Below are 25,139 nucleotides of genomic sequence, written 5' to 3'. Positions count from 1 at the left end.
CAAAGTCAAGCCTAAGTGGGACTACAAGGTTATTTGGTGAAAACAGAACAGAAAATAAAGAGAAGAGAAAACAGAGAGTGTTATGACTCTTTATATTGATTCCATAATGGATATTCTAATATATTTAAAGGAAACCTGCACATGTTACTTATGTGCTGTCTGAGACTGAGCTAACAGAGCCATAAATTTTGGATTTGCAAAACTGATCTCAGAGGAAAAACATAAGATTGACTGGTACACCTGAAGAAATTAAACATGGGGACCTAGCTGAGTTTATTAGTTCCCTGCTGAAGGAACAAACTGGTTTTGCTGAAGCAGAATTATTGATGCACAGCAGACAACCCATGGATTTCTTGGTCTGCTTCGTTACATTTATATCAAAGGAGAAGGTATTTTCCAGTTTGCATGAACCTGGTAAAAAGTGGCTGTGTGGTGTTAACATTTTTTTTGTGAAGCAAGACGTCAGATAAGAGATACAGTCAAAGAAAAAGAAGTTTGTTTTCTGCCATGCAGCCACGAGGGTTTAAAAAAAACTGAAGTTCATACTGACCTACACCCTGTCTTTTAAATTCCTATCCCAGCAGACAATAGGGCTTTTCTGGACTCTAAAATGCATTACAGGAGCCCATAGTCTGGTCAGAACCATATTATCAAGGTGAGAAAACTTTAGAGGTTCAAATGTATGACTTACAGCAGAATGAGTAGGGTGACAGAGGAGAAAAAAAGGTAATTGGAAGAAATGTTTTCACTGTTTAAGTATCAGACCACAGTGCAGAATAAAGACCTTCAGCAGGGTTGCCAAGAGTGTCAGCCCTGGACAAAGTAAAGCAACATCAACAAAGAGCAATATGTGTGTTTTGGATGGGATTAATGATTGAGGAAAGATGAAAAAAAGGGAAGTTAGCATTGCAAAAAGTGTTTCTGAATTTCTGAATAATTGTCTATTAGCTAAAAGATATTTTGCTATAAGACCTCCCCATCCCAAAGTAGAGTGATCTGCAAATAAAATTAAGGAACTGTTCACCCAGTGGCTGTGTGATGGTCCCCAAGTTAATACTTTTTAGGATTTCCAAAGTATTACCAACCTTTATTAATTTACACAGAAAGACCAAGTGATGGGGGAGGGTGCCTTCATGGTGAGGTCATACTGTAACTTCCAAGGGAGATTAAAAGGGATTAATGTATTTTATTACACTGGAAGAGTTAGATAGAATAATGAGGTGCTTCTTTCAATGTCAGAATTTGAACCTGGAGGGCATTGGTTTAGAAATGCATCAGGAGGGGTGAGAAAACACTGGGAAAATGGTGAAAGTCTCAAACACAGTATTATGGACTGGACAATTATGTATCATGGAAAACAATGAATTGTTCTGATGATTCTAAAGGGGAGTAAGGATGTCTATGCTGAAGTTTAATTGACTGATATAGGTCTTGAATTAATACTGCAAAATGTTCATGCCAGTAATGGCATTCAGTCTGACCACAGTTCTTTTACTTTTTATGCGTTTTGATCAATGCAGGTTTGTACCTGGTAGATACCCTTCTGACAGTGCCATTAAGAGTGTTATACTAATGCAAGAGGAAGAGAGATATGGAGAATGTTTGACTGTGGCTAATATGGATACTGAGAAAGCTTCTGAAAGAGGGGAATTGTACTTATTTGTTTATGGTACAAAGACTGAGACTTCACTAAGCACTTCATACCATTGTTTGAAAACACACAACAGGGCATCATTGCAAGTAAAGGGGAACTGTCTACTTTTGATTTAAGAAGGCAACAATACAGGGGTGTCTGCGGTCTCTTCTCCTGTTTGCTTTATGTTTGGAGCCACTGGTTCACATGCACTACAGATTGAATATTGGGGGGGGGGGGTTATAGCATTATATGCTGATGATCTAGTTGTCTTTTTTATGGGATCCAGAGCAATACCTCATTTCTTTAATTCCATTAGTGATGGAATTCAGTCAGCTTTTAGGGTACAACATAAATTATCCAAATCCTTAGGTATTACTATAACTATAAACCTTCACAATTATGAAAGCACAAGCTAATTAACTAACCAGAGGATTTCCTTGGCTTCCAATTTCCAGGTCAACATAAAGATCACTAATGAAATGGAGCAGAGATAAATGTTTGAATTTTGTAAACTCATGGAGGATCTTTGACTTAACCTTAGACCTGACAAGACTAGGTGATAATACCTTTTTGGTTCCAGATTTGTGATGTTTTCTCAAGCTCTGTTATTTATTTACTGAGCAAGACCTTTTTTCAAAGGTTAAAGAGTATAATATTGTCTGTTTTGGGGACAAAGAAAAGCTTTATATGGTCTGGGGAAAATTAATGCTACCCAGGGGATAAGGAAGGATGGGGACTACCTGATATGTCTTTGTAAATAAGGGCTTCTTGGTTAAAATACTTTTTCTCTCAGTTACAAAGTCGTCTGAAACTAGATGGAAGAAGACAGTGCAACAAAACCTTACTTATTTGGGGGAAGAATTAGAAGCAGGAATTTGACATAAAGAATACAGTCAGCTTGCTGGGCCTTACAGGAACAGTTACATAAACACATAATTATTTGTTAGATTTTTATTTTACCATATTTATTTATTTATTTATTTTAAGTTTGTTAACCAGATAAGTTGGCTGGTCAGATTGTCCCTTTTCTTACATTACTTGCACTCCTGGAAGAACAACAAGCAGAAACTTACATTTATTAACAGTAAGATCATCAATGTTTACATTAGCAGCACATGTACAGGACTGTAAACAGGCACAGCATAGCAAACAATAATTAACAGAGTTTTGAAGCTTACTCAGCACTTATTTGCTGATACATTAACCATGTCTTATGGATGTAAAATCGCATTTATATTACGCTGTCTAAAACTCAAACTGTCGATAGCGTAATAATCAACATGAAAATGTTGAAACCCCCGAATATCGAACACACACACAAAAAAAAAAAAAAAACACCCAAACACAACACAAATTGCTCTATGCAGGGGGGCAAGCCTGCCTGCCCCCCCACCCCCCACTACTTAAATATACCAACTCCGAGATTGCACTACATTGCATTAAATGGAAATCTCCCCTTACAGAGATTTCTATTTACACACGCAGTGATTTTCGCTTTCGACATTTTGGTGCCAATAATATCAGCTTTGATATTGTCGGCCTTTGACAGGGTGAAGTAGACCCGTAAAATAACTTTATTGCATGCTAAATTCAAAATTATTTCCCTTTAGTATTCTAATATAGTTAAAGAAAACATTTTACATAATTAACCTTTCCATATTAGACAGATTTTATAGTCTGAGCTATAGGATTTAATAAGATTAGTACTATTTCCCATCCACTCTTCAAGAAAAATCTTGATGATTGGATGGGAAATAGGAAATTCACCCTAGGGATCACTTCTGTGGCTCTGCTCGACAGGGGCTCAGAAAAATTATTTTCTTGGGTAACGAAAGCCAGGGTACCTTTTTGGCTAGGCTTATATAAGCCCTATGGCCAATAGCCTAGTATCTACATATAAACCTATTTATGTGTCTGTTTCATTTAGACTGGATTTGTTTTGTGGGCTAAGGTTACTTTGAAAGTCTAGGTAGTAGCTACCTTTTTGATTTTGTATTTTATTAATTTTGTAGTGCTTGTCTATAAAATTTGCCTTTATATTTATTGAAATGAAGTATGAACTTTTCAATCTTCTTGTAGTACAAGTGCTGCATGGGAATGTCTGCATCCCGAGCAGATTTACTGTGTTCATTAGGACAGTGTCTCAGCCTTTGTTTGGTATCATTTCATATTTAGTGCTATAATTCTCTAACAGAAATCTGGAAAGATATATTTATTTTTGGCAGAGCTGATTTCTAGTCCGCTCTTTGTTAATTAAAGAAAATATGGCTTTAGGAGAAAACCCGGAGAAGATTTAGCAGTATAATGGCTTTAGGAGAAATCCAGTAAAAGGTTAATCATGGATTTAGGAGAAATCCAGAAGAAGATTCATTAGTATAATGTCTAAAATACTGTAGTACTATGAGGAATTTGTAACTACTAATGAAGATTATTCTGGCTGATATAATCACTTGGTATTTGGACATACTTCTTAGTTGGGCAATAAGTTACTTACTCAGTGTTTGTATAACCAAAAGCTACCATGAGTGTTGTATTTTCCTTAATATTTAAATCCAGAAGTCTAACAAGAAAGCTTTTGTATTCTCTAGATGGCCTACATTGGTCTTGGTCTACGTGAACATCTTGGATTCTGGAAATTAAGTTATGTGTTGCAAATATAGAGACACCATCGCCTTCTCTGATAGGCCTGCAACAAGTAAAACAGAATATTTCTGTTATCTTTAAACCAAGTTTATGGGAAATATTTGGTATTGTCAACACTATACATTTTGCTATAACACAACTTGCATTTAATAATACTACCATCACCTTTTTATTTGTAATGCAAGTCTTTGTCAAGTTCTTCTGATTTTTTAACTTGAGAAGGCTTCCTGCAATCCAGCAGATATAAAGCAATGTGATGTGTCTTACATCACCCATGAGGCTGACAAGAATGGAATGAATTTTATTTTAAAATGTGGGTGTCATCTGAGGTAAAGGTCAAATCTTACTAAATAATTTGGTTTTCCCTTGCCTGACATCGTGCTTGAAAACTCTGCCGTATCCTACTGCATTTGCACCAAAGAAGAACTCCTTAGATTCTTCAGCTCAGTATGAATATCTACTATGTAACTGTCCTGAAGTCTTTTTTTAGCCTGGTTGCAATATCTTTGATTTTGGCTGCTGGCATTTGGTTACAGGAGCAAACTCCATACAAAGCCTACTGAGTTATATGTCTATTTTTATTATTGATGAGTGACCAATAATTAGTTGATTCCTGTGCATAAGGAAGCTGTGTAGTAATTATTGGCCTGTGACATTGACTCAAATCTGTCCTAGCTCCCGGTTTTTGTATACTGCTATTTCTCACAGCCTTGTCCTGCAGCCAGTCTGAGTGTGTTCCTGCATAGGTAGATGAAGGTCTGTCTTGTGCAGTGTGTTGAAGGCTCTGATAGTGCTCACTGAAATGTATTTACTGCATTGCTTGGAGCTTTAGGAGAGGTATTTTTCAGACTGAGTAGTTAATGCAATTTTCTGTGCATGGTCACCACGTGAGGATACAACAGTGAATTTTACTTCAGTTTGATGGATATATTTGCATTTTTGTCAATAATGAGTATACTATCAAATAATAAAGCATTTTCAGAGATTATATGGTTCATCATTCCCTGTCTAAAATACCACCACCTGCTAGGTCATGCAGTGCTTGTATATATCTTTATTACGTAAGTGCCTTGACTACATTAATAAGAATGGGAGTAAAATAGCTTGTCTGTCATCTTTATTTAGGTGCCTGTAAGGGGTCTAGCTGATATCACTGAAATTCCACTTCTTCAAACTTTAGAAACACGAGACGACTTAGATGAAAACGGATTTATCAAACGTTCACATGACCAGAGTTTTACTCCAGGAAAGGAGACACTTGGCCACCATGGCAAAACAAACACACAGAAGCATATCAAACCCACCTAAGTGGGGGGCTTCTCCAACCACACCCCCCATGTGGGAGGCTGCACCCCCCACACCCCTAACTAAATATACCAACTCCGTGATTACACTATAGTGGGGAAAAGGGCATATTTCCCATTGGTGGCCAAATATCTCTTTTCCTGGAGTAAAACTCTGGCGATGTGAATGTTCAATAAAGTCAGTTTTCAGTAAAGACATCTCATGTTTCTAAAGTTCATTGAAGTGGAATTTTGATGATATCAGGTAGACCTGCCTGTATGATGGCGAGTACTTTTACTTTTACTGAAATTTAGCTATTGCCCCGTGAGCTTAATACATGCAGTTATTTTGGTGAAAATCCTTTAAAACTACACAAGAAGGATTTACAAGTTCCTGATTTTATGTGTAAACTTCAAACAATTTGTTAAAAGCCCAGTCCTTTGTCCCCTGTCCAGCTGATGCTTACTTCATTCTTGATACTTACCAAATAAATCAGCTGCAGACTTTTAGTATGTCAAAAAATCAGTAAGAAATTAAGAAAATTCAGTTAGACATGTTTTATGCTCACTTACCTCAGTGTGGCTTCATCTGCAGGTTAGTCTGATGTCTATCCCGAATACAACCCAATGGTAGAAGACAGAAGTTTAAATATTTGCAGCAGATCTTTCCTTACAGGAATTCTCTACTCTGGATGATTATTTGTTGTAAATAAGAAGATGTCATTGGATGATCAGACAGTAGGTTGGTCTGCTCCCCTCTGTCTGTCACTGATTATTAGTGGACTCTTTGCTAACCAGCAGCATGTTTATCAAGCCTTTTGAAAAAAATACTCAGGTAAAACACAGGCCAAGCAATCCTCAAAGCTGTTGCTCCTGAGTAGATTGCTGACTGTCCCCTTACAGTTCTTGTTTGCTGCACTGGCTGGTTTGCTGTACATTCCAAACAGGAAAGGGATGTTGCATCAAAGCAGAAGGATTCCATTGAGTTTGTTTAGAAAACAAGTGATGGACTGAACATTTTGCTGCATAAATATCCACCTCACAAGCTTTATCTCACACATTAAAGACATACTCTTCCCCTTGTGAATGATAAAGATATGACTATGTAGCTTATTAGGTAGTGTTAATTTATGCTGAGTTTTCAGCTGTCTTCCCCATATCAGTAATACAGCATAAGTGCATTCAGGTATCACGTTTCACTATCATTACAGCTTCACAGTTTGTATTTGTGGTAAAACTTTTCCCTGACTGCTCAACTCATTTATTTAATAATCTAGACTAGACCCAGTTCCTGTTTTGATCTTCAGGGTAACCTTTCTTTCATGTTTCTTTCCTTTTCTGTTTCATTTATTTGTTCATTATGTATGTGCTTCTACATTAATTGTATGTAGTCTTCCTGCATCTCAGTAAAATAAGTTCCTTTACTGACCAACATTGGTGGCATTTTATCTTGAAAATAAGATAAACATCTCATCTACTTTACTTTTTTTCCTATTTTATAATATATATATATATATATATATATATATATATATATATATATATAATTTCAAATCAGTACGGATTGCAAAAGCTGATTGGCCAAGTGACAGCAGTTTTTATCTTTTTCTTTTTTTTTAAGCTTTTCAGTGTCGTATTACCTGTGCCATATTTTTTCGGACTAGTGAAATGCAGTATTTAGTAAACACTATTGTCCAGTTTTATGGATAAACTGCTTTCTTTTCTGTAACTGATACCTCAGGAACTAGTTTCTCAGCAGTCAAGCATTTACCATGTTTCTTTTGCTTGATGCCCACAGCATTCAGTAACGTTTAACTTTCTGATGCCATTCTGTATGCATAACAGATACAGTTATCACCCACTGCCATTGTCTTTTCCATGCTATAAGACTTTATCTCCTTCACAACGTTATGCATTAAGTTAAGCAGTTCCTCTGCACATGACACTGTCCTGTTCATGCTTTACACACTGCTCATGGTTCTTCAGTTTAGTCAGATAATTTTGAATCACTGTAGTGTGAACTGATTCCTCCAGTTTTCTATATTTCCAGTCCCTCTAAGTGATAAACCCAGGATATGGTTTCTATGTGATATGTTCCATCATGCTAAGATTCAGTGATGGCAGCATTTTGAAGCATTTAATTTTACAATGACTACTGATGTTAACTGTCTACATTGGCCTTTATATTGACTATAGTAACCCCAGCTTCCTACATATATTGATTTCAAGGAATCTTCCATGTATAGGTTTAACTTTCTTATCACTTCTAACATTTTTTAGAATGTGTGCTTATTTGGAATTATTATTTATTCTTTCCATTCCTACATTTACTAATAACACTTTCATGATATATATTTATTGTCTCAATGTTAAGGGTGTCTCCAAGTTTAAGACCTTTTTGTTACTGTTTCTCAGTCATTAAAGGCCAAAGTAGTGTTATAGCATTATAATTCATATTGTTGCATAATGCCTTGAGACCCACCAAGCAGAATGTCTGGGACTACTCAGAGACTGGAATACTGCTGTCCACACATGATGTACTGAAATGGTCATTTACTTTCCCATGTGCTCTAAATGCTATGTCTCCTTTTAGCTTATTGCCTGGGTAACTGAGCATGCACTCAATTACTTTCCCCTTCAATATTTCTGCTGAAACATAAAAAGTTGCAGCCTGTTTAAAACAGCCTGACTGCATGGCTAAGTTGCTTAATTTTCTCTTTAGCAAATAATTTCATCGTTTATCCCTATCTGTAGTCTTCTTTATGAACAAAGAATAACTTAATCATGCACAATATGTGCAAGAAACCACCCATATCTGTCATACAACATTTAAGTTATGTACTCATCTTATGAGATCAATCTGATATTCCAGGCAGATATGACCTGCACTCTTAGTAGACATGCACAGCAGATGGTAATAAATCCTATATGTACATGTATGTGTGTGTGTGTTTGTGTGTATGTACACACATATATATATATATATATATATATATATATATATATATATATATATATATATATATGTATTACATATAGGTGTGCAAGTGTGTGTGTTTGTGTGTATACATGTATACATCAACATCTATCTACATCTATGTATGTATCTATCTAAAGAGGACTACATATAGAGATAAATGGTGGAATTATTTGCTGAAAAGAAAATTAAATATATATACACTAGGACACACAGTACATTTCTTTCTGCAAGTTTGTTCTTGGAAAGTAATGCTGGTACTTTAATACCACTTGCCACTCCTATCAGATGTGTGAGTTTTTTGTGCAATGTGTGCATTGTCATTCTTAAATGTTTTTTTATGGTATGTCAGGTAGACAGTGGGTTTTGAGGTCTTTCAGGTAAGCCAGATGAGAACTTGCTGTGGATTTTGGTTTGACTCAGCTGCAGGCACAACACAAATATGTTGGAATAAACAACACAATGCAGCAAAAGGTTCACGGGAACAGCCTTACATCTCCTTGGAGATTGCCCTTTCTTCATAGAAGAGAAACCACAAAGTTAATCTATTTAAGTAAGAGGATGTGAAGGTGAAGCCCCCACATGGGGGATACAGGTGGATAGTCCCCTACAAAAAAGCTTGTTTCAGTTTTTATGTTAGTTCACTATTGTTGTAGGTCACTGTTTTTGCAGCAATATTTGTGGAAATGCCTTTTGACATTAATCTGTTGAGAGGAACTGCATACAACAGAGTGATAGATACTGATCTAAGGAATATGGAAAAAGCTGCTGACACTCTATTAATAAAGTGTACATAATCAGTGCAGCATGAAACTTAACATTAGATGCTGTACTTCATCAATAAAATCTTTTAAACATTAAGAAGTATTCATTGAACTTTCCTGCTATTTTTCCCAGGCTGGCCCCATGCCTTTTATAGACAAAGGCTGACAGTAATCATTCCCTGATTAACATTGGATGGGTAATCATAAATTCATCCCCAGGCTGGCTCCCGTGTATCTTATAGTCAGAGGCCAACAGGAAACATTGCCTAACAAACCCCTTTAATAACCTCCAAGCTAACATATCCCTTTTTTGACAAACATATCCCCCTAATTAAGGCACACAAGTTACAAAGAGATGTAATTGGGTTGGGTTGCATGGTTAAGCTTATAAAGGCCATGGCTCTCATTAGCCTAGTATATACATATGAACCTATTCAATAAAGAAGACATGTCTGTGTCTGGGGAAACATGTCTGAATGTCTTATAGAAAGAGTGAAAGCACCTCCCTGTTGTGCCTTTTTTCTGAAATTAAGAGCTGGAAATAGATATATTTTGTCAAAAGCAGTCACTGCATGATCATAGCAAACTTAATGTGATTACTGTGAAAGGTTGTGGTATCATTTAAAATTTTACTTTCTATTTTGTTTGAAAATCAACATGTTTTACCATGCAAAATAAGTAACAGAAATGCAAGCTATATCCATGTATCCGTTTAAGCTAAAATGCACTTTTCAAATGTTTATTTTAAATGTTTTTTTCTTTCGTTTTAAAATCAAACAAAATTAGATTTTAGAGAAATCTGCCTGTGAGGTTGTTGCTTTCAACATGCTATTTCAGATGCAACCAGTTGAATACTGGTAGTCTGTCACAGTATGCCATACAAATGTTTGTAATACAAGATGGGAAATTGGATTGTTTTATTGGAAAACATGTTCTCAACAGTGGCTGTCAAGCATTTCTTTTCATTTCTTGAGTGTGCTGGCATTTTCTCTGCAGACTGCTATTTTTTTATATGCTTCACATTTCAGGCTGAGCAAATTCCAGAAAATGTGCATTGCTGAATACATTGTTTTCTGTCTAATGCTTTGCGTTATCTATTCAGAAAATAGAAAAACATGAAAAAAGGTTTAAAGGATATTCATTGCTAGTACTGTCTTCTGGTAGAAAGATGCTTATATGACTGAACATTTATCTTGAGATATGCTGTTTAATATATGTGCAGTAGCTGGCAATGCTTATTGACCTAATCCTTCTGTACTTCTAAAATCATCCTTCTCATTGTTTCTTCCCAAGTTTTACAGGACATTTAATTTCTGGTGTCAAAATATGCATTATGTGCCAGTATTCAGCATTTTGTATACACAGCAAATTCAAGAATGGCCTGAATAGATTGCAATGGTTTGTGCATTAACCATTTCATGACATGAATGCTCTACCTGGAGGAGTTCGATGGAAACTAACTGGCTGATATAAGTTTACCGCAGTTCAAATAATGCATTAAATTGACACATAAAAAGCAGTGGGTTTTTCCTTCACATTGTTGAGTATAAACTAGATTCCATCTCATCATGTTTGGCTTGCAGATGTTGAACTCTCCGAATACTTTCCATAGCAGATTACTGCTGGTGCAGTTTCTAAGTGTGTGCTGGCATTGATTGTTTCATTTTCTGAGATTTACCTTTTCTTTATGTTGGTGCAACCATGGTGCTGTTATATATAGATTTGGGGGTATGGAGGACTTGCATTCTACACTGGGATAGACAGTGGGGGTTGACCCCACCAAAATATACTTATATTTAATTTTTTTTCACTTGATTAATTAGTGGGTAAGCAAAGTAGACTGCATCTTGTTGATCAGAGAAAGAATCTCAGAGAAAGAATTTATGAACATACCCACGACATCAAAAGGAGAAAGGAGACAAGTGCCTTGTTTAAACATTCGTTAGAATGTGAAAGTTTCACAGACTTCAAGTTTGGAATTTTGGAAATTATTAAAATGGACTCTAGGGGGGGTAATATTAAAAATATTCTCCTACAGAAGGAAATTAGATGGCAGCTAATGTTAAGATCAAATACCCCTCCAGGGCTCAATGAATATATCAGTATTAAGCCTATATTAATAGATAAAGCCTCAAAGGTTTAAAGTTATATTTATATACATATATATACATATGCACAAGCAAGCATACAACATCAAGTATATGTATGTATAATATATATTTTTTATCTATAATAGATATGGCTTTATGGGTTTAAATAGTTGGTTTAACCTGAGACTGATGTATAATAGTTGATTCCACTTCACATTGCCTTGCATCAATATTTAGGGTTAAATATCATACAAATCAATTTTACACCACAAGTGATATATACTTTTTGTACCTTTTGTACCTTGTACATTTTAATATTCCCAACAGTGGTATTCTTCAGGTAACAATTACCCTTGTTTCAAATATAGATATTGTACACTGTACTCTGGAATTTTTTACCAATTTTTTACCAACATGTGTATGTAAATAATTTCTATATTCTACAATAATACACGTTTCTCAAACAACATAATATAAATAGAAATTAAATTGATTAAATATTATGAAAATGTTCAATATATTTATCATAGGTATTAATAAGATGGATGGATTTTAATAACTACATTTTTAAGTGAGAGCATGATTTAATCATTAGACTTTTTTATAATATATATAAAAGAAAAGTAAGATTCTATTATATGTTTTTTAAAATAAGTTTCTGTAGATTATGGCAAACTTGGTTATTCATTTATTTATTTATATAATATATAGAAACAAAGGGAATGTATATAAGATTAATTTCTGTGTATGAATTTATTAATTCATTTAGTGTGGAAAAGTAAAAATTTAACAACAGAATGTATAGCACTTTAAAAAGTATGTACTTCAAAAATATTTGTTTCCTTGCATTTCCTGTTCCTCATTGTATGACCATATAAAGAAGAAACCCACTAATGGGTTATTTGGTTAATAGCTGTTCCAATTCCAGGTTTAACTAATTAATTTACCAATTAGGTTGTAAATCATTTTAAAACAACAATATATAAACAAGAGGTACTGTGTATTCATTATTCTGATGAAGTCTGCTTGCGGCAGACGATAGCGCTGAATCCATTGAATTTTAACCTTTGTTATTAAAGAACATCGTGGTCTGGTCACACGGATTCTCATTTTATGGTTTTGTGGACTTTTATATTTATTGCATCTTGTTGATCTTTGTTGCAGCATGACAGCTGTAATGCCTCAAACAGGCTTTCACTCAAACTCACTAGTTAGTGGTCTGCAGCTCCTACAACTCAGAAGTACATGGTATTACTCCCATGACACACTTATAAGTACATGGTATTACTCCCATGACACACAGAAGTACATGGTATTACTCCTATGGCACACAGAAGTACATGGTATTACTGCCATGACACACAGAATTGTATGCTATTACTCCCATGGCACACAGAAGTACACGGTGTTACTTCCATGACACATAGAAGTACATGGTATTACTCTCACAGCACTCACAAGTGTATGATATTACTCCCACTGCACACAAAAGTGCAAGGTATTACTTACACGGCATACAGAAGTACATAGTATTACTCTGATGGCACACAGAAGTGCATGGTATTACTCCCACTGCACAAAGAAGTGCACAATATAACAGCACACAGAAGTACATGGTATTACTCTCATGGCACACAGAAGTGCATGGTATTACTCCCACTGCACACAGAAGTGCACACTAGTACTCCCACTGCACAAAGAAGTGCACAATATAACAGCACACAGAAGTACATGGTATTACTCTCATGGCACACAGAAGTGCATGGTATTACCCCCGTGGTATACAGAAGTACATGGTATTACTCCCATAGCACACAGAAGTGCAGAGCATTACTCCCATGGCACACAGAAGTACACAGTATTACTCCCACTGCACACAAAAATGCATGGTATTGCTTCCACAGCATACAGAAGTACATGGTATTACTCTCACTGCACACAGAAGTGCATGGTATTATTCCCACTGCACACAGAATTACACGCTAGTACTCCTACAGTGCAAAGAAGTGCACAATATATCGGCACCCAGAAGTGCATGGTATTACTCCCACAGCACACAGAAATACATGGTATTACTTGTACAGCACACAGAAGTCAATGGTATTACTCCAACAGCACACAGAAGTGCTTGATATTACTTCCACCACACACAGAAGTGCATGATATTACTCCCATACCACACAGAAGTATATGATAGTGCTCCCACTGCACACAGAAGTGCATGGTATTACTTCCATGGCATACAAAAGTACATGGTATTACTCCCACTGCACATTGGTTGAAGGAAGGTTTAGAAGATAAGGGCATTTGTGTAGGGAATAATTAAATTGCTAAGAAAAAAGGGAAAGATTTTTTTTGAAAAAAATGGTATCTAGTAATACTGTGTAAACAATACTATAACATAATAGTGAAAACATTATAACATAGACTTGAAGAAGCTCTGAAATATGAATTACAGCATACAGTGTATGGAATTAAAGGCTAGACGGTTAAAGAAATGTGAATAATGGTAAAGGAAATAGCTGAGAGTATAAAGAAATAAAGAAAGGGTGATGGACTCTACAATTAAGGTAAGTGGTATAATGAATAGTTTTGAAAATACACACCATTATCAAATATGGCAAATTCTGAAATCACACATGATTGGGATGATGGTTACATTTTTTACAAGATGTATATAAAACATATGGATGAATATATTAGCAAATGGAGAGAGATTACTAAAAATGATGGTGTCAAAGGATATGTAGCAAGGTTGCTAACTAGTGGAGTTTAGTTTATCAATATAATTAATGCACTAATGGCACAAGTAAAGGGTGGAGTGGAAGATGCAAGGATTAAGTGTTAAAATGAGTCTGAGAGTCCTGTAATGCTATTATGTACTGATGATTTAAAAGTGTAGATATGTAGCAATTCACCAAAAGCAGTTTTGGAAAATGTGAAAATCTTGAAAGAAATTTGCCAGAACTACTTTCAGACAGCCTCTGAGGATTTTTTTTTTCAGGAGAGCAAGCCAACTGCACCCCCAGTGTGAGGGGATACCCCACACCCACTGAATGTATATATACCAGATCTGAAGTTGCACAACAGTGACAAAAGATGAAATCTCCACTACTGTTTAAAGTAGCTTCACTGAATTTTCCATGACGTTTTGCATTCACTAAAACTGCATTCAGTGGATTGACAGGAACCCGAAAATACTGTGAGGAAAAGCAGTTGTGGTTCTGACAGACCACATAGGAGCAAAACAACATTATATGTGTGTGTTTTATGAAATAGCCTTTTTCACTGAGATTCTAGGGGCCATTGACTGTATTCACATCACTATCATGGTCCTGCCTGGTCCACATGGATATCAGCACATCATCCATAAGGGTTATCATTCCATCAACTGCCAGGTAGTGTGTAATACAGCACACTATCATATGCAATGCATCTGTGTGTCACAAAGCAGTTTCCATGATTGCCACATCAGGAACATATCCAACCTATATTAGAATTTTTGTGGGGTGACTTCAAAGTCGGACATGTTATTGTTGATAAAGGATATGCCCTGGAGCCATGTCTCATGACACCAGCAAACAACTCACAGATTGTGGCTGAGATGCAGTACAAGTCAGTGCTACTACAGGCCCACAACACCATTGAGCATTTTTTCGGGCTACAAAAGGCCCACTTCTGTTGTAACTCCTCTGGTGGTGTGTTGCAGTATGCTCAAGAGAACCCCAGCATGGTATTTGCTGTCTGTACAATTCTAAAAAATGAGGTGGTATGCAGGCAGCTAGAGGAGGAGATTCTCATTGAAGGACCACACAGCCCAGGCCCAGTGGTACAGCAGCTACCTGTTTAGGTAGAACTGGCTACAGGGGGAGACCATGCAAGGTAGGGGTGAGAGCAATATGTTGCTGCACTGTCAAAAATGCAATGCCAGGTCCATAACTATGGCGCAGATTACACATAACAAAAGTAAAACAGATGGATACAATACTGCACCCAGGATATGATATTACAGTACATTGGCTGACCGTATTGTGCATCAAACATTATCTGCTAATGCAACACAGCAATGAGGGCAGATAACAATTTCATGATATGCACACATGAAGAGGAGCACAGTGACAAAGATCAATAGCAGGCACATTGGTTGAAGGGGGGCTAAGGATATGGGAGGGAGTATATGACAAGGCTAGGAGATTGGGGAAGCTGGGTATATAATGCAGGGAGGGGTCAATGCTCCCCTAAGGAGGTAGGTTTCCAAGTGTAGTAGTACATTCTCAGCATGGCTTACATCCTGCAGATTTGGTCACACTGTGTGTGTGTGTGCATGTATATGTCTGTGACAGACACTGTAGGATTCTCAGGAGGGAACAATGCAGACTGTGCATGATCCTGGCCATGTATGTGCCTACTCTGAGAAATGGCACTGGGACCAACAGCCATTTGTACGGACAAAGGCACGTTGTGGAATCACAACCACCTGGACTTGCAATGTGCCTGACCATCTCATAGGCTACTTCTGCATGAGTAGACAAGCCATTGTCATACCAGGCTCACTGGGTGTGTAGGAGGCAGCAGGACATGACCATAACATACCCACCCTCATGGGGTGTTTCCGCAGTGAATGCTGAGGAGTGTTAACCATGGGAATGGCATTGGCCCTGGTGAGAAGAGGTAGGTAGACCAATGGAAGCAGTATAGGTTCATAGGTTCATAGGTAGATACTAGGCTATCGGCCCTGGGGCCTATACAAGCCCAGCCAAAAAGGTACCCTGGCTTTTGCCACCCAAGAAAATGATTTTCCTATGCCACTGTCGAGCAGAGCCACAGAGGTGACCCCGGGGTTAATTTTCTATTTCACATCCAATCATCAAGATTTTTCTTGAAGGGTGCTAATGAGGAGCTTTGTTTGATATAGATAGGTAGTTTATTCCAGAGTATGGGAAGTCTCTGGGACAGGAATCTATCCCTCCAGCATGTTCTGTTTATTGTGGTGACAAGGTTTAGGTCCCTAGAGCGTGTAGCTCGTGGGATTGGGATTTCTTTAAGTGGAGCATGTCCAACAGCTCTGGGTTTGACATAGCTTTGTATGTTACGCAGAGACACCTCTGAGTAGGTGATATGCGATGGAGTAAAGCTGGAGTTTTTTGAGACGGTCTGTGTAGGGCATCTGTTTGAGGCCAGTAATCCTCTTTGTGAGGTATTTCTGTGGCCTTTCCAGTTGTTGTAGATGTCTTGTGAGGTACATACCAAAAGGGGCATTGTACTCTATAATGGGTCTAATGAGTGATGAGTAGAGGGGAACAATGACCTCTTTTTTTCTGGATGAGAAACCTTTTGTGATGAGGTGTGCCATGTAGAAGGATTTCCTGACTACTGTGGTGATGTGATTATCAAAGGAGAGACTACTGTTCACCTGTGTCCCAAGGTCTCTTATCACACTTTCTGTGTTAAGTATATTACCACCTATGTTGTAGTTCATGGGTACAGAGGTTTTTACCAAAGGGGATGACAATGCACTTTTTGATATTGAGTGTGAGGCCATGGCTTTGACACTAGGCATCTGTCTCAGTGAGGCCCTTTTGTAGGATGTCCACATCGTTAGGAGTTTCGATTATGGCTCCTAGTTTGCAGTCATCTGCGAACTTCATTAGCCAAAGACCTTCTTTGTTAGCCTGTACTTCAGAGAAGTAGATACCAAACAGGAGAGGACCCAGGACTGAACCCTGTGGTACTCCACTTGTCACTGGTCTGAAGTCGGATTTGCAGTCTGCTACTTTCACAGTGTGGGTTCTGTCAGTGAGCCAGTTAGTAAACCATCTAGTGACATAGGGATTTATACCTAGTTTAGTGAGTTTATCTATAATTCCAGAGTGGGGAATGGTGTCGAAAGCCTTAACAAGATCTAGATAGGTTGTGTGAACCACCTTACCCTCATCTATGGCTTTGGTGACTGCTTCAAAGAAGTCTATCAGGTTTAGGAGACATGATCTGCCTTTTACAAACCTGAACTGGATGGGGTCCAGAGTTTGGAGATTACCAGTGTCTTTGTTTCTAAGTTCCATGATGATACGTTCCATGGCCTTGCAGACCGGGATCATCAGGCTAATGGGGTGGTAGTTTCTAGGATCCATGGTGGCTCCCCCCTTGTGGAGTGAGACAACAGTCGCTGTGTGTCATTCAGCAGGCACAAAGCCTGAGGTGAGGCTATGATTGAACATGGTACTTAGGTGGGGTGCCAGTTTGTTCTGTAGTTCATGTAGAACACAGCCTGGGATGTTGTCTGGTCCCATGGATGCTGTGTTCTTGACTTTGGAGAGTGTGGTTTTTACCTGTGCAGCCGTGATTACAGGAACTTTGCATTCTTCTGGTATAGAGATAGGCTCTTTAGGGGGTGAGAGGGGGGTAAAATTAGCACGAAACCTATCTGCCTGGATGTTGGCAATATCAGTTGGGTCTGTATATTTAGTGACATTGTGCTGTAACTCAGAGCAGATCTGAGTGTTGCCATTGAGATTATTGACATAGCTATAGAATGCTTTGTGGTTGTCTTTAGAATCAGTGGTGATTTTGTTTTCGTAACTAGCTTTGGAGGATTTTATCAGGGATCACAGCTTCTTACTGAGGCTGATCAGGGAGCTCCTCCACTCATGGGATTTTACTCTCTTTTGCAACAGTTTCTTCCTTCTGTTGTAACGTTTGTTTATAGCAGGGTCCACCAAATTAGCTTCCTTTTTTTGGAGGATAGCATCTTGGTTCTGTTTGGGATAGCATGATCCATGCACTTATGTAAGTGCTTATAAAGTGCAATTGTGTAGGATTCAGTAGTCATAACTGTACTGTCCATCTGCATGGGTGTCAATGAAGTTCACCACTTCTGTCTTAAGAAGCATGAAGTTGGCTTTGGAGAATTTTTTTACCATGGTTTCCTTAATGGTAGGTGGGAGCAGGATGTGGATATCTAGGGTAATTAGCTTATGGTCGGATCGGACCAATGATGAGTTGTCTTCAGGTGTGGAACACCGGTCACTCATGCTGGTAATGACTAGATCTAGGATATTGTTGCCCCTGGTGGGGGTGTGGATAAGTTGATCCAGGGCATTGGAGGTTATGAATTCCAGAAAGCATTGAGCAAAGGAGTTGGTACATGAGTAGTTTTCCCAGTTAATGGTGGGGTAGTTGAAATTGCCCATTATTAGGGTGTTTGGTTGAACCCTAATATTTTCCAGTACATCAAGAAAAGAGGAGTGGGAATCCTCGGGCATGGTGGGTGATCTGTAGCAAGCTACAATTTGGATTGCATTTTTGCTCATTGTTAGTTGTGCTTGGATAACCTCGGCTGCATTATGCTGAGCAACTAGCCTGAAGGTGTGGATATCCTTAATGAATATGGACACACCTCCACCTTTGGTGTCCCAGTCCAGGTTACATGGCCGAAAAGTGTGGTATGAGTTATAGCCTGGTAGTGCAGGGGTGCTCTCTGGAGCCTTGAACCAGGTCTCAGTCACTCCACAGATATCGATGTTCTCCATTTTAAGGAGTGCCTCAAGTGAGTGAATTTTGAGATTTAGACTTCTAGCATTGAGTAGCATCACCCTCAGTTTTTGCTTGCCTGTTCCTGTTACAGTGGTGAATTTGTTATTTGAACCTTTCTTAAAAAAGGCACTATAGGGGTAGCAAGAACCTTAGCCAGTATCCAGAGTCCCAGGGGTGACTGGTGCAGGCTATCTCTGGCAAAGCATCATGGTATGTCGACCATGTCATCCCAGGCAGACAGATACTGGATCCCTTTAGAATGGCACCAGAAGCTTAGCCAATTGTTGAAGTCAATCATTTTGTCCTTGTACTGCGGCATCGTTCTGGGTGATGGCAGAATGCTACTTAGGGCTAGGGTCATACCTGCCTGGGCTACAAGATTGGAGAGCTCTTCCATGTCTCTTTTCATGTAGTCCAGGGAGGTACATCTCAGGTCGTTCACACCAACATGGACAATGACAGAGTCATATTTGTACTTGTTGTGGAGTGACTTGAGTGCATGTGTTATGTGCCGGATCCTGGTACCCGACAGGCAGCTGACAGTAACCTTCTCTTTGTTTAGCCATGTGTCTGTCTCACCCACCAGTCATACACACCAGTCATTTGACTGAAGTCCTTACACATGTCTTCACTCAAGCTACACAGCACACCTATAACCTCTGCCCTATGCCTGTATCTGGATGACCACCCTGCACATTTGTTATGTAATGTCCATTATGACACCTAGTTTGGGCAATGAGTGGGAGCCATAATTTTGACAACCACTGGCCTGATGATCCTGACCCCCATCCCCATAATGTGTTTTGGCACTACTGCCCATGCTAGTGAGTGTGCTAGGGATGATGGGAGCATGGCTTGTCCTTCTATGAGTTCAGAAAAGGTTGGGACAGATTCAACAGACAACAGAGCTGTGTCACTGGATGTGAGTGATATTGTTCTATCTACACAGACTGCTGCTGCCGATGGTAACACAGAGCCCTCAGACTGTGCTAATCTTAGGGTAACATCAATGTCAATGTCTAATGCAGCACTGACATCAGACAAGCCCTGTTACAGAGTGGAAGACCCCATGACTGGAGCACCTGTGAAAGCAGAAAGATAATCACCCATGTATCATACTGCTAATGTTAGAAAATCCAACTTCCCAGCACCACAACAACAGTATAGATAATTACCCACAGAATGTAAACAAACGGGGGGCAGAGTCAAGATGGCCAACTGAGAGCAGTGAATTTTGAGAGCTCCATAAACTAGTATAATAATATAGGAACATTTTATTGTTTTCAAGTTTAAAATGTCAAATATCTATAGATAAACCACTAAACTACATAAATATCAATTTTGGTGGAGATATACAAAAATTTTCCTGTCAAGTAACATGGAGATATATTGAGTCACTGAATATGAACAACTCAAGGAATTCTCATCCAGATGCTGCTTTGAAAAAAGAACTGCAATTGATGACATCTACCTTACAGGAACTATCTTTGAAGATGGATGGCTTTAAAAATGACTTCGAAAACCTCAAATTGAATTCTCAAAAACAGACTGATACTCTTAAGGAACTAGTACAGCAACACCATGCAAAAATAACAAATATAGAGACTTCTCTAAATGACATTGAAGAGAGACTCAAAGAGGAAGAATTCCAAAAAGAATTTCTGCTTAAACAGAATACTTGGCTGCTTAACAAAATAGATGACTTAGAAAACAGGGAAAGGAAAAACAACATAAGGTTTTTTTGGTCTACCTGAAAACACTGAAGGAGAAGACATTCCCCCGGATTTACTAATCTTCCATGCAGGACTAGCTTAGTCCTGCACAGAAGTAACTGTTTAGGAACAGGACAGCAGCACGCCATGCATATTAATGAGGCGCGCTGCCTGAGCTCCTAATCTTACACATAGCATGTAAGAGTGCAGGGGGCGTGTCTGAGATTAGAGCTCTCAGAATATACAAGCCCCTGCAATAAAGAACAGCAGAAAGGGATAAGAAATGAGCAAGACCGCTCATAGATGTCCGCATATCCCCACCAACATTTCCCCTCGTGTACAACAGCAAGTAATTAGAAATAAAATGAACAAACCTTTTTTTTTATTTTAAAATCTAATTAAAGCTAACAGTAGGTACCCATCGCTTAGCTACAGTTAATGCAGCTTAAATGGCTGAAGAGGATAACAAGGAAGATATATGCAAATGAAGCAGCATAGCAATAGTGTAGTAGGCAGAGTATTTGCGGTACGAGCAGGCATTCCCGATTCAAGTCCCACTGCAGAACATTCCATTTTCCATGGCAAAGCATGTTATGACCAATATTTTTGTTGCATAACCCGCTAAATAACATACATTTGTGAAGTGGAGTACTGCATTAAATGCACATGTGAGGTGTCAGTGTCATAATGAATAAAGCACTAATAAGCAAGTTTAAGTGCCAATAAGCAGTAGTAAGCTTATGTAAGCATTAGTAAATGGGTTTAAGCCTGTTTGCATGGGTGTAAGCAATGCACACACAGGTTAAGCAATTTAGAAGCTAACTCTCTGTAAGCATCATTAACCAGAGGTTAGCAGTGCTTACCCTCATGCAAACCCATGCAAACCCACTTACAACTGCTCAAAAGTGCCTTAATCACTCTGTATCCAATGGCCCTTGTTTTGCCCAGCAACAGAATAAACAGCATTGCAGGTCTTGAACCCAGGACCCTATACACCATAGTCACAGTAGGTAACCACCAAGCCATCACAGCAGTATAGAAGAATGATGTATCAGCAAACAAGTCCTCACTATAGTAAAATCAAACCGAACCTGTGAAAGGAATCAGTATACAGTCATATGTTCCATAACCCACTACATAACATAAATATGTGAACTGGAGTACAGCAGTAAGTCCGGAAGTGAGGTGTAATTGTACTAGAGTGTTGAAGTCCCCAATAAAACACAAGAACCCCATACAGTGTGCATACACATGAATCATGGATACCAGGAATATATATAAGATGTAATGAGTAATAGATCAATGCCAAAAAGAAAATATAATGCAAAGTCTAATGTAAGCAATGCTAAGCATTGCACATGCCAGCTTAGGAGGTGTAAGCAATGTGTAGGCCAGCTAACTCAATGTGCCCAGTGTTATATCCCTTTAAACGATGCCAACCTTAGGTAATCAGGTTTGCCCATAGCTTAGCCTTTTCAAAATCAGCCAATCATAAAAAAGTGCTGGAAATTGGCCCTACTTAAACCCAACAGGTGGGAATACATCTCATAAGTGGTTGTAGCTTCCCTTGCAGGCACCATGTCAGGAAAGGGAGAGGTTGTGCACTTTTGGGCACAGCGCTGGTGCATCCAAGAGTCCAGAGTCATGGCAGGACTGCTTGTCAAAGACCATGAGCAGAGACTGCTGCAGGGCCAGTACCAGGGTTCCCAATATAAGGTGGAAACCTGGGACCGTCTCGCCCGTGACCTCACCAGTGCCACTGGCAAACCCCGAATATGTGCGCAGGTCAGGCATCACCATGCTAACCTGAAGCACTGTAAGGGGGACCTCTTTGGGAAGTGGATCCAAGAGGCTAGAACAGCAGGGGATGTCCCAGCTGTCTGTAAGTATCTCCCCACTATGCGTGTAGTAATTTCCAGCTCATGTATATCATGGATAGGTATGGCTAAATATTCCTCTTATGTCCTCCACAGTTGCATTCATGTGGGCTGTGAGCCAGGAGGCTCATGGAAGTCACCTGGAGAGGTTGCAGTATGAGGCAGGTCAGTAATACTCTTGCATGTACTGTCATAGGAAATAAATCTAAAAGTATTAGTAAATAAATTGCATCTATAAAACCTGTATTGATTAAGGCAAGTACTGCATACACCGGAGAATATGGCAGGAAGAGACTCGTATAGTATGTATGTAAATAAAAGCATAATAGCCTGACAATAAAGGTCTAACTGCTGGACTGCATGTGTATACTCTGGTGTCATATGGTAATGTAAATTTGCATTCACATAATAGTACTGTTGTATTAAGCACTGTTACCCACACGATGCACCATAAATAGAATGTGTAGGAATGCCTGTATATGACTGATGCAATCCCCAGAGCCCATTTAGTACAACTGAGAGACACATATACAGAAAACAGGGAAAAGGCAGACAACAAAACCTGAATAGCACATGCAACTGAGATGTGAACTGTTGTATTTTTAGCACACACAGCCATGGTTTGAAATATGTCAGTGGTAGTAGTCTGCATACAGAATCATACCCCACAACTGTACAGATATGTCCAGAATGCCCAGTAAAGTGTCCCATATATGTTGCCTATTAACCTGTCCCCCTGGGAAATCAGTGGGATGATCCCAGACGTATAGGCAGCAAACAGGAAATACAACTGATTGACACACATCTATGAGAACAAAGCTGGCACACTAGGAACTCCCCAAAACCTTATGAGACTAAGAAGCCACGTATGTCCCACTTACACCCCCATCTTTTCAAGCTGTGGCCAGAGTGTGTACAGTAAGAGAGTGAGATGTATGTGCATAATAGTAATGTGGAATCTGGTACTGTGTGTGGCAACATTCAGGTAGTGCTAACAAACATTTCTCCCACAGGTCTGCCAGATACCAAAACTGTGCCCAGAAATACAAGAATGATACCCTGTACTGGTACTGTTTACATTGGTATTGTATGGCATTGTGACTGATGCAGTTGCTCTGAATAATGAGGTATTACTCATCACTGTCATCCACACTGTCCTACAAAATGTAACTGTCTAGGAAATCTATATAAGAATGTTGTAATACAAGGTCAGAATGTAAAAGCACAGGAGAATTATAAGACAGAAAGAAGATAGGAGATATACAGCAATGTCTGTATAGCACACACAACTCTGATGGACAGTGTTTAAGTTGTAGCAGACACAGCCATGGTCTGAATCATGGGAGTGGAAGTAGACTGCATACAGAATCATACCCCACAACTGTACAGATAAGACCAGAATGTGCAGTATATGGGCCCATATCTGTTTCCTGTCCCCCTGTCTGCCTGGTAAGTTTGTGGGATGATCCCAGATGTTTAGCCAGCAAACAGGGAATACAAGTGATTGTCAAACATCTATGAGAACAAATCTGTCACTGTAGCAACTCCTGAAACTGTTAGGAGAGTAATAAGTCAAGTATGTCCTATCTACACCCCCATGTTGTCAAGCTGTGACCAGAGTGTGTACAGTAACAGAGTGAGATGTATGCGCATAATACTAATGTCTAATCTGGAACTTTGTGTGGCAACATTCAGGTAATGCTAACAAACATTGCTCCCACAGGTATGTCAGATACGAACACAGTACTGAGAAATAAAAACCAATAAACCTTGTAATGGTACTGTTTACTCTGGTATTGTAGGGAATTGTGAGTGTTACAGTTTCTCTGAATAATAAATTATCACTGATCACTGTCAACCACATTGTGCTATATAATATAACTGTGTAGGAAAGCATATATATGTGTGTGTCAAGTCACTAAAGGTTGAAGAGGTCAGTAGTCTAGATATGTCCCAGTACACCTGCATATGGTCAACACATGGCCAGAGTCTGTGCAGAAAGAGTTGGATAGCTATATGCACAACATCAACCTGGAATCTGGGAGTATGTGTAGAAATAGTTAGTTAGTGTTAACAAACATTCCCTCCACAGGTATACAGGGTAACAGGTGTATACTGCAGGAAAAAACAGTTTATGTATAACGATGATGACAGCCATATTCCTGTCCAAACTAAGGTTATAGGGTAATGTAGTAAGACTTGTAAGGTACAGATAACAGCACTGACTAGGAAAGTAATGTGGACTACAGGAATATACTAGTTGTTAATTGACATCGTTCTCCCCCCCACCAGATCACCAACAATAAACAACATACCCACCCCAACCAGTATGTAATGACTCCAATGTTCTGATAATGTCCTATTGTTTGATAAATATTTTAATTGTTCCCATGCATGTGCTATATTGAATTATTCCAACATTGGTGGCATGGTGCCATCAATGTACCTGCATGCTGTTCATATTAAAACTGTGGTCCCCTATTTGCATGTGTTCTGTTTGCTATGCAACTGTTCTGTATCTGGTGTCTGGGTTAATGGGAATATCTATGCATGCTGCTATACCTAACCCTGGAATGTGATGACTATTACTCACCCACGTATGATGATAAAAATCTAAACACTAT

The sequence above is a fragment of the Protopterus annectens genome, chromosome 3.part0, assembly GCF_019279795.1.
Source record: "Protopterus annectens isolate FY-2018-M chromosome 3.part0, PAN1.0, whole genome shotgun sequence".
NCBI lineage: Eukaryota > Metazoa > Chordata > Ceratodontiformes > Protopteridae > Protopterus > Protopterus annectens.
This window is presented reverse-complemented; position numbering follows the sequence as displayed.